Here is a 12,414-nt window from a genome sequence, read left to right as displayed (position 1 = left end):
GGTGCAACAAGGAGGCGCAGTTCTTATGCACCCGCTCTTGGGCAGCGCTACACGGTGAAGGCACGCAGTCTTGGTTATCGGGTGAAGGCGTGGGCGTGGGTCGCACAAAGGCGCCCGCCCACCATTCGGAGGATACACGGGTGGAGCCTTGGGTGAAGGCGCCTGCCCGTCGTGCAATGTAACGCCCTGTGGCTGGCGAGTCGCCTGGGCGCGCCCACCTGCCAAGCGAAGTAACGAAATGTGCGAAAATCATAAGGCAACCGAGGGCAAGGCATTGTTATGCGGACGAGTTGGTCACTTTGTGTTTATACAGGCGAGTTGAGGTGACTTGCACTGTGGGCCGACCAAGCGAGGATGGCGAACATACGAACAAAGTTTGGGCGGTCCTGTGCCATGGACAGGCCGACCTATACATAGGAAAAGTTTCGAGTTATGGATGCGTTGGTTGGAGCTTGAACGGAGGGTCGGCCGGGTGGCACGACCCCCGTTCCATACCATATAAACATAGCGATGTGTTGGAGTGTTCAGGATCACATTCGACATCGCTCATCGAGCAAGAAGTGCGAAGGAGGTGTAACAAAGCCATAGCGAGGTGCAGGTCTATGCGCCTGCTCGTCGGGCAAGGCTACACGAAGCTTTGGGCATGAGTTTGGTGATCGGTGGAGGCGCGGGTGGAGGGCACACGAAGGTGCCCGCCCACCGTTCGAAGGCAAACGTTTGAATGAGTTCGGTTGTATTTTGGGTGGAGGGTCGTGCACGGGTGCGCCCACCCAACTTGGCAAGTAAACTCGTGTGTGTTGAAACGGTAGTGCGGGTGAGACCACCGTGTAGGCGTGCACGAGGTGGGCGCCCGACTTGGGTATAACATCGGTGGAGCTTAGCTCCCAGTCATTTGTAAAAACTATTCTCATATATAATAAAAGAATATTACTTGCATATGAATGTGTTCCTACTACTGTTTTATGGATGTTTATGTTGATATTATAATGTTAATGGATTCCGCACATTAATGTTATGTTATTTATGAATGAAGATGAATGTTAAGGTGTAGTTTGTAAAGTAACTTAACAATGGAACATTTTAACTATTTAGGCGGTGCCACACCCTGGCCAATTAACGAAAAAAGAATTGGGGGCATGACAGGTGGTATCGGAGCTGATTCAGGGTTGAAGAAGCTTGACGGATGCAATGAACAGACATGTACGCAGGGAAAAGTTATGGAGAAATCGTGGATTAACAGTCTGGGTTTCGTGGACTTAATGGTTCATAGCAAGACCATTTAAGCTCTGGTGGACACAGAGGCCACTCATAACTTCATGACGACACGGTTAGCAAAAGAGGTTGGACTGGTGATCTTCCCATCAAATGTGGAAGTCAAGGTGGTGAACTCTAGAGCTAAAGTGGCGGGTTTGGCACACGAAGTGCATGTGCAGATAAAAGACTGGAAGGGTCAGTTGGACTTCACAGTGATGGAGATGAACGACTTCAATATGATATAGGGGCAAGATTTCTTGAAGGGAAACAAGGCAATTGTTGTCCCCTTCTGTGATGAGGTGGTGCTGGTTGGACAATCACAAACTTGGACTTTGCCCACTCATAGGCAAAGAAGGGAAGTCAAGGTGCAACATGTTTCTGCACTAAGTTTGGAGAAGGCTATGAAGGAGTCAGATATGGAGAAATATGTGGTGATGTTCAAGGGAGTCGAAGGTGATGGAGTGGGGATGCCTGTTCCAACTGAGATTTCTGAGGTACTGGTCAAATATGCAGATTTGATGCCTGATGAGCTACCAAAGAAACTTCCACCAAGGCGTGTAGTGGACTATAGCATAGAGCTTGAGCCAGGAAAGAAACCCCTGGCTAAAGCACCTTATCGGTTATCAGGACCTGAGTTGGAGGAATTGAAACAACAGCTAAAGGAGTTAGCTGATGCAAGTTCATTAGACCTTCAAGGTCCCCCTATGGAGCTCCGGTATTGTTCCAGCGAAAGAAGGATTCGAATGAGCTATGAATGTGCTATGATTACTGTGCATTAAACAAGCAGATGGTAAGGAACAAATATCATTTGCCATTGGCTGCTGATTGCTTTGAAAAGCTTGCGAAAGCCCAAGTGTTTTCCAAGTTGGACTTGAGGCATGGATATTATCAGGTGCGGATGGTTGAAGGAGACGAGAAGAAGACTGTGATAGTAACAAGGTATGGTAGTTTTGAGTTCTTTGTTATGCCATTCAGGTTGTGCAATGCTCTTGCTACATTTTGCACTTTGATGAATGATGTCCTACGACCATACTTGGATTCGTTCGTAGTAGTGTACTTGGATGATATAGTGGTGTATAGTGACAACATGGAGGATCATAAGAGGCACTTGGCGATGGTGTTCAAGGCACTGAAGGCAAATCAGTTGTACTTGAAAAAGTCTAAGTGTATGTTCGCTCAGACCGAGATTCCGTTCCTTGGGCATATAGTTGGTCAAGGGTACATACAGATGGAGCTGAGCAGAGTGAAGGCAATCGAGGACTGGGTTGAACCGAAGAATGTCCATGAGATGTGGGTGTTTTTGGGCATGACCAACTACCAACGGAAGTTTGTATAGGGGTACTCCAAGGTAACATCATCACTGATAGACCTATTGAAGAAAGACAAGAGATGGAGTTGGACGGATAAATGTCAAAAGGCATTTGATGACTTAAAGAAGAGGATGGTTACAACACCAATACTGAAGTTGCCTGACTTCGAGAGACCATTTGAGATACACACAGATGCTTCAGATTTTGCCATAGGAGGGGTTCTTATGCAGGATGGGCATCCAGTGGCGTATGAGAGTCGGAAGTTGTAGGATAGAGAATGGAGGTATTTGGTCCATGAGAAGGAGATGACTGCAATCATTCACTATCTTCATGTGTGGAGGCATTACCTGATTGGGAAGCCGTCCGTTGTCAAGACTGACAACGTTGTAGCAAGTTATTTTGCATCACAACCAAAGCTTTCTACGAAGCAGGCTCGTTGGCAGGACTTCTTGGTAGAATTCGACATGACTATCGAGTATAGACCAGGGAGACACAATGCGGTATTAGATGCCCTTAGCAAAAAGGGACAACTTGCAGCATTGGAAAGAGAAGACTAGGCAGAAAGGAGTAGGAGTCGAATTCATATGTCAAAAGAGATGCAGAATAAGCTCAAGGAAATTGTTGAGACCGATACTTTGGCGCAGAATATAGTGAAGCAGATAAAGGAGGGGAAGACACGAAAGTTCTTTCTACGGGATGGATTCTTGTTCTTTGGAAACTGAATCTATGTTCCAAAGTCATCTGGACTCAGGAGGCACCTTTTGAAGGAATGACACGACCCACCATGGGCTGGCCGCCCAGGGCAGCGTCATTCTTTGGCACTGTTGGAGAAAGGATTCTTTTGGGAGAAGATGCGGGAGGATGTAGAGGAGTATGTACATACGTGCATCATTTGTTAGCAGGAAAAATTAGATAATCAAAGGCAAGGAGGTCTGTTGCAGCCTTTACCGATTCCTGAGAGACCATGGATGAGTGTTTCGATGGACTTCATCACTCAGTTGCCACAGGTTCAGGGGTATAATGGGATAATGGTCGTGGTTGATCATTTTTCCAAGTATGTTGTCTTTGTTCCAACAAAGATGCCTTGTGGAGTCGAGTGGACTGTGGAGTTGTTCTTTAAGAACATAGTGAAGTATTGGGGGATGCCATTAAGCATCGTGTTGGACCGAGATCCACGATTTACAAGCAGATTTTGGACCACATTGTTTAAGTTAGTCGAGGCAGATTTGTTGATGAGTTCGAGTTACCATCCGTAGACCGATGGACAGACTGAGAGGATCAACACATTACTGGAGGATTACTTGAGACATTATGTGACGGCTGATCAGAAGAATTGGCCTAAACTCTTGGATGTTGCTCAGTTTAGCTACAACATTCAAAAGAGTTCTGCGACGGGGTACAGTCCATTTGAGTTGGTGAATGGACAGATGCCAGTCACACCGCATACCGTAGTGACAGGAGGTTTTTTGAGAAGTCCTCATGCGAAGAAGTTCATGAAGGCTTGGGATGAGACCTTGGAGCTGGCACGGTTGCACTTGCACGAAGCTGCAAGGAGAATGAAGAAATGGGCAGATAAGGGAAGATGGGATGTACACTTCAGTGTGGGAGATATGGTGTTTCTCAAGATTACTGGGGAGCAGTTTCAGCCACCTAAGGGGACTGCGAGTAAACTGACACGGAAGTATGAGGGACCATTCCGAGTGAAGAAGAGAGTGGGGGAAGTTGCTTATGAGCTGGAGCTTCCACACCATATGCACATGAAGCATCCAGTTTTTCACATGAGTCAATTGAAGAGATGCAGACTTGATGCTGATCATCCAGAGAGAGTTGAACCACCGAGAGGACTAGCCGGGATTGTGGACAAGCCAGATTTAGAGTTGGAGAAGATTCTGAGCTTCAGGACTACAGGGATTGGTTGCCACATGAAACGAGAATTTCTTGTCAGATGGAAGAATGCACTAGAGGAGGAAAGCTAGGAGATAGAGGGCTCACTTTGGAGATGGAAAAAGAAGATTGAGAAGTATGATAGGAAACTGTTGAGGAGATCAGGATTGTCGAGGGCGACAATGATTTCAGGTGGGGGAGGATGTAACGCCCTACGGCTGGCGAGTTTCCCGGGTGCACCCACCCGCCAAGCGAAGTAACGAAATGTGCGAAAATCATAAGGCGACTAAGGGTGACGCATTGTTATGTGGGTGAGTTGGTCACCTTGTGTTTATATGGGCGAGTTGAGGTGACTTGCACCGTGGGCCGACCAAGCGAGGATGGAAAACATACGAACAAAGGTTGGGCGGTCCCATGCCATGGGCGGGCTAACCTATACATCTGCGGAGTTTCGAGTTATGGACGCATTGGTTGGAGTTTGAATGGAGGGTCGGCCGGGTGGCACGACCCCTGTTCCATACCATATAAACATAGCGATGTGTTGGAGCATTGAGGATCACATTCGACATCGCTCATCGAGCAAGAAGTGCGAAGGAGGTGTAACAAAGCCGCAGCGAGGTGCAGGTCTATGCGCCCACTCGCGGGGCAAGGCTACACAAAGCTTTGGGCACGACTTTGGTGATCGGTGGAGGCGCAGGTGGAGGGCGCATGAAGGCACCCACCCGCCATTCGAAGGCAAACATTTGAACGAGTTTGGTTGTAGTTTGGGTGGAGGGTCGTGCACGAGCGCGCCCGCCCAACTTGGCAAGTAAACTCGTGTGTGTTGAAATGGTAGTGCGGGTGAGACCACCGTGCAGGCGTGCACGAGCTGGCTGCCCGACTTGGGTATAACGCCAGTGGAGCTTAGCTCCTAGTCATTTGTAAAAACTCTTCTCATATATAATAAAAGAATCTTACTTCCATATGAATGTGTTCCTACTGATTTTTTATGGATGTTGATGTTGATATTATAATGTTAATGGATTCCGCACATTAATGTTATGTTATTTATGAATGAAGATGAATGTTAAGGCGTAGTTTGTAAAGTAACTTAACAATGGAACATGTTAACTACTTAGGCGGTGCCGCACCCTGGCCAATTAACGAAAAAAGAATTGGGGGCGTGACATGCAAGGGTGAATGCGGTGAAGTCTCGGGTGAGGTTGCCAGTCTTGGTTGGCATTTCGGTTGAAGGCTCGGGTAGGCATGGTGCGTGAGAGCGCCCGCCCGCCGATTGGAGAATTGGGCGGAGAGTGCGGTGAGGCACTCACCCAATGATCGTAGAAGCAAGTGGACGGTGCATGAAGGCGCCTGCCCGCCTGGTGAATGAAGACACGATACGAAGTTTGGTTGAGGAGTGTGGTTGGCGGTCCGTGTGAGGGCGAGCCCACCCAACTCTGGCAAGGAAATCGATTGGCTACACGGAGGTGTTGCTTGTTGTAAAATTGGCTAAGTATGAAACTTGGTGTTTCCCAAGTATACTTGTAAATATTGTAAAGTTGTATAATATATTGAAATTGGGCAGACTTATTGTTCAGAGAGTTGCCCCTCCCTTTATACTATGCAATTGTGTTCTTCATGTATAATTGTTGTGGATAATGAATGTGTATGGGTGTTCATTAGTATAAAGGAACAATAATAATACTTGGTTGAGAAAAGCAAACTAAGTAGACAAATGGTTAGGCGTAGTCCATGAACATAAGTATTGGTAAAAAGAAAGTGTTCGGTGGTGCCGCACCTCGCCATAAGCGGTTGAAAGACTACCGCAGGTGTGGGGGCATGATAGGGGTGGCCGGGAAGTGGCTATTCAATTCTCAGAATCAAATAGCCACCGCCCGACCGCTCGTAGGGGTGGTGGTCGATAAAATTGTTTTTTTTTAAATAAAAAATAATTTTTGTTTTTTTTAAATACAATAAACGTGTTTAACAAAATTTATTTTTTATTAAAAAAAAAAAAATTTATCAGCCACTGGCCCCACGAGCAGCTGAGCGGTGGCTATTTTATTCCGAGAATCGAATAGCCACTTCCCGGCCACCCCCACGGGCGGTTGGGCGGTGGCTATCCGATTCTCAGAATCGGATAGCCACCACTCAGCTGCCTGTGGGGGTGGCTAGGTGGTGGTTATCTGATTCTCAGAATCGGATAGCCACCACTCGGCCGCCCATGGGTGGTTGCTATCTGATTCTGAGAATCAGATAACCACCACACGGCCACCCCCACAGGCGGCTAAGTGGTGGCTATCTGATTTCGAGAATCGGATAGCCACCGCCCAACTACCCGTGGGGATGGTCGGGAAGTGGCTATTCGATTCTTGGAATCAAATAGCCATCGCCTAGTTGGTCGTGGGGGCGATGGCCGATAAAATTGTTTTTTTAAATAAAAAATAAATTTTGTTTTTTTATAAATATAATAAACATATTTAACAAAAAAAAATTATTTAAAAAAAAAACAATTTTATTGGTCAATGCCCTCACGAGTGGCCAAGTGGTAGCTATTTGATTCCGAGAATCAAATAGCCACTTCCTGGCCACCCCCATAGGTGGTTGGGCGGTGGCTATCCGATTCTCAGAATCGGATAGCCACCACTCAGCCACCTGTGGGGGTGGTCGGGTGGTGGTTATCTGATTCTCAGAATTGGATAGCCACTGCTCGGCCGCTCGTGGGTGGTGGCTATCTAATTTTGAGAATCAAATAAGCACTACCCAGCCACTCCCACAGGTGGCTAAGTGGTGGCTATCCGATTCCGAGAATCAGATAGCCACTGCCCAACCGCCTGTGGGGGTGGCCGAGAAGTGGCTATTCGATTCTCGGAATCAAATAGCCACCGCCCAGCCGCTCATGGGGGCGGTGGCCGATAAAATTGTTTTTTTAAATAAAAAATAAATTTTGTTTTTTAAAATACAATAAACATATTTAACAAAATTTATTTTTTATTTAAAAAAAACAATTTTATCAGCCACCGCCTCCACGAGCAGCCGGGCGGTGGATATTTGATTCCGAGAATTGAATAGCCACTTCCTGACCACCCCTACGGGCGGCTGGGCGGAATCGGATAGCCACCACTCAGCCGCTTGTGGGGGTGGCCGGGTGGTGGTTATCTGATTCTTAGAATCAGATAGCCACCACTCGGCTGCTCGTGGGTGGTGTCTATATGATTTTGAGAATCAGATAACCACCACCCGGTCACCCCCATAAGGGGTTGAGTGGTGGCTATCCGATTTTGAGAATTGGATAGCCACCGCCTAACCGCTCATGGGGGTGGCTGGGAAGTGGCTATTCGATTCTCAGAATCAAATAGCCACTACCCGACCGCTCGTGGGGGCGGTGGCCGATAAAATTGTTTTTTTTTAAATAAAACATAAATTTTGTTAAATATGTTTATTGTATTTAAAAAAAAAAAACATAACCACGACCCGGCCACCCCCACAGGCAGCTGAGTGGTGGCTATCCGATTCCGAGAATCGGATAGCCACCGCCCAACCGCCCGTGGGGGTGGCCGGGAAGTGGCTATTCGATTCTCGGAATCAAATAGCCACCACCCGGCCGCTCGTGGGGGCGGTGGCCGATAAAATTATTTTTTTTAAATAAAAAATAAATTTTGTTTTTTTTTAAATACAATAAACATATTTAACAAAATTTATTTTTTATTTTAAAAAAATTATCGGCCACCGCCCCCACGAGTGGCCGGGCGGTGGCTATTTGATTCCGAGAATCGAATAGCCACTTCCCGGCCACCCCCACGGGCGGTTGGGTGGTGGCTATCCGATTCTCGAAATCGGATAGCCACCACTCAACCGCCTGTGGGGGTGGCCGGGTGGTGGTTATCTGATTCTTAGAATCGGATAGCCACCGCTCGGCCGTCCGTAGGTGGTGGCTATCTAATTTTGAGAATCAGATAACCACCACACGGCCACCCCCACAGGCGGCTGTGTGGTAGCTATTCGAATCCGATAATCAGATAGCCATCGCCTGTTCGCTCGTGAGGGCGGTGGCTGATAAAAATGTTTTTTTTTAAATAAAAAATCAATTTTGTTAAATATGTTTATTGCATATATATATTTTAAATGTTTTTTTTTTTTTAATTTTATATTTATTTGTAAAATATATATATTTTAGATATTTTAAATGTTATTTTAAAAAATATCAAAAATATATTTAGTTTTTTTTTTAATTTTAATGTTTTTTTTGCAAATTTTAAAATTTTTAATTTAAAATTTGAAATGTTTTTTTTTAATATATATATATTTTAAATGTCTTTTTATTTTATTTTTTAATTTGTAAATATGTATTTTTTTTTTAAATTTAATTGTTTTCAAGTTTTTATTTTATTTTTAATTTCAGCGTTTTTTTGTTTTTTAGGGTTTTTTGAAAATGCTTTTAATCTTAATTTTTTTAATTTTTTTTGTTATTTTTCTATTTTTTTAATCTAGTTTGTTTTTAATTTTATTTTATTTGTTTAGTTTTTCTTAATGCTTTTTTAAAATTTACTATTTTTACTTAATTTTATCGTATTTTTAATTTTTTTTCCCAATTTTTTTATGGTTTACCACATTATATATATATATATTTTGAAAATATGTTTTTCTTATTATTTTTTTATTTATTTTTAATTCTTATATTTTATAGGTTAATTTTTTTTTTATATGATTGATTCCTTTTTTTTAATTTTATGTTTTGTTTTTAATATATATTTTTATTTACGTTTTGGTATTTTTTAAACTTTTTTTTGTGTGTTTTTTCATTGTTTTTATTTTTAATTTTATGTTTTCATTAATTTTTTTGAAATTTTAATGTTTTTCGGAGTCATAACAAAATCTTTTACACCATTATTTCAAAATGTTGAAAATTTACCAAAAAAAAAGTGTTATTCCAACATCAACACTTTTTGTTTTGAGGGTGTTTTTTGCACATAAAAATTCGGTTTTACTGGCATTTTTTTAAAATGTTGGAAATTGACTCTAAAAAAAAAAAATCCATCGTTCCATTATTAGCACTTTTCATTTTCAGGTTGTTTTTTGCACAATTTTTGCACAAAAAATTCGTTCTCACTGCCATTTTTAAAACATGTTCAAAATTGACCCTAAAAAAAACCATCATTCTAGTATACACACTTTTCATTTTTAGCACTGTTTTTCATGTTTTTTGGGGGTTTTTTGGGCAGAGTTCTCATTTTGAGTTTATTGTTCCCGTTTCAAAGTTTACATTGTTTCTTGAAGAGAGGTAACAAGGGAAAACTATCGAATGCAATAAGCTATGGACCCGATGGATGTATTAACAACCATTTAATATCATATTGCGTCTGCCTCATTGGAATTATCAAATCATAAGTCTTAACAGGATGCACATTGAAACAGCCGATTGCGATATATAGTTGCGGACCCGATGGTCCTATTATATCATGCCCTAACAGTATATTGCGTCCGCAGTCTCGGGAGTTATGTATCGCAGTGTTTAAGGCCTTACCACGTTAAAACTCTGATTGCGATAATACCGTGGACCTGTTGCTCCATTGTAATGCACCCTATTGTAATATCGCGTCTGCCGCGTCAGAAGATATGTTGTATGGTCCCGAGTTTAAAGGCTTAAAGCCTTGCCACATTGAAAGCGCCAATTGCGATATATATATGGACTCGACGGAGTTATTAAAAACAATTTATAATAATATCGCAGCCAGGTATCGGGGAATTGGATATGTTATGTGCAAATTTGTCGATTGCGATAAAGTGTGGAGCGGACTCGATGAAGTTATAGATGCAGGCATAAGACATTTGAAGTTCGGCCTTATGTGTTCATAGGGTGTATTTCTGTGTATTCCTGTGGTTCCGATAAATGTGTTGCTCAGGGCTTAAAGTCAAACAAACGCTTCCGATAGGTTTGGGTCCATTGTATGAATATTGAAAAAAAGGGGGGCCTCTCTGATATATTTATTTCTTTAATATGAAATATTATTATAATACGGCCTCTCTTCCGCATTTACGTGTCCTGTGAGTATTGGAACACTTGAATAGACAGAGGAAGCCATGGATTGGGAAGCCGAAGAATCAAGCGAGCGTAGATGGACGAGCGAGCGCAGAGGAAGCTAAAGTGACCGGAGGAGGGAAGCCTAAAGGTTGAGCGAGCGTTGAGGAAGCTGAAGCTCAAGCGAGCAAGGAGGAAGCCAAAGGTCAGGCGTATCAGGCATATAAAACAGAGAACAAGGAAAGTTTAGAGGTTGGAAAACTGGAAGAAACAGAGGCAACGGTAGGTCTAGCAGGACAGGAGGAAGCCAAAGGTCCAGCAAGACAAGAGGAAGCCGAAGGTCCAGCAAGACAGGAGGAAGCTGACAGACGAGCAACTCTGTTGATCGGGCTAACCTGTGAAAGGCTTAGACCAGCGATGAATTAATCAGAGCTTAGTGCAGCTAATAGTAGACTCACTAAAGCTGTGTGGAGACATTATCAGAGATCATGATGGCTATTGCAGACTCTGTGTGGACAATATGAAGAGTTGTATAGACTTCTTCATATGAATATTGATTACCATTGATGTTGTATCATGGAGACTATATTGAAGTTGTAAACAGACAGAACTCATTAAAGAAGAGTTCTAAGAGCATAACATTACTATCAAACATGCCTTGACAAGAGGGTTGGAGCCCTTGGGGTTGGTGCCTCAAAAGTTTGAAGGATTGGTGTCCTTGGAGTTGGTGCTCCTATATCCAAGGTTGGTGCCTTGACAAAACAAATCCAGATAGTTTGCAGCAGAGGGTTGGAGCCCTTGAGGTTGGTGCTTCAGAACTGGAAGGATTAGTGTCCTAGGAGTTGGTGCTCCTAAGTCCAAGGTTGGTGGCTACAAAACAGAGTTGGTGCTCTGGAGGTTGGAGCCTCACAAAAATCCAAGTTGGTGCTTGGCAACAGATAGGAATCATATATATATTGTATCTATTTTATTGCAAAGATTATATTAATAAAAGCATTTATTCTTGCTGTTCATCTTGTGTTCTGAATATAAATGTTTTAACTGGTAAAATAACAATTGAAAAGAAATACTAATTCACCCCCCCTCTCAGTATTTCCAACGGTCGCTTCTCAAGGCCTTGATCTTCTTCCCTGATTCTTTCTCAACCAAAGCTTTGAACTCACAAAACTTTGAAAAGGTTTGATCCTTCTTCTGCATGAAATAAATCCAACATTTACGAGAAAAATCATCAATTAAAATCACATAATACCTTTTCTTCGTGGTGGATGCTGTCAAGAATGGTCCACACACATCAATATGAACTCGCTCTAAGATCGCCTCAGCTCGACTGTCTCGATCATGAAAGGAAGACTTGGTGTACTTTCCCAAGGTACAACATTTTCATGTGTCCACTTGCTCAAGTTTGCCTTTGGGAAGCCCGATAGAGATCTGCTGCATTATCTTCAAGGCCCCATGATGCAAGTGGCCCAACCGTTTATGCCATAACTTGCCAATGTCTTGGCTTTGCACCAATTCTACTTTCGAACTCAATGCAACACAATCATCTACCTCTAGTTTGTAGAGATTCTTCACTCAAATCCCAATCCTCTTGGTCTGACCCATGGCTATGTGTCTCAGGAACGCCTTTCCTTTACTGAAGACAACATCGTAGCCTTTGTCTTCCACATCACAACTGATACCAAGTTCTTCATCAGTCCAAGCACATACTTCACATCTGTCAAGGTGAGAGGAGCTCCATGCTCCCTCTGAAAAGTAACCGTGCCCACTCCTGAAACACTGTACTTCCTGTCGTCACCCTTCTCTATGCGCATCTTGAGGTCTTTCTTCTCCGAGGTACTGAACAAACTCTTATTGCTGGTCATGTGGAATGAGACTCCACTGTCAAGGTACCAAACACAACTCACCATCGATGAAACCATACATGTGATGAGGGTAAAATCCAATTCGAACTGAGAGGCCAGTGCCTTA

The sequence above is a fragment of the Pinus tabuliformis genome, chromosome 2_2, assembly GCF_031772625.1.
Source record: "Pinus tabuliformis cultivar Carrire ecotype Pingquan chromosome 2_2, CPIR1, whole genome shotgun sequence".
NCBI lineage: Eukaryota > Viridiplantae > Streptophyta > Pinopsida > Pinales > Pinaceae > Pinus > Pinus tabuliformis.
This window is presented reverse-complemented; position numbering follows the sequence as displayed.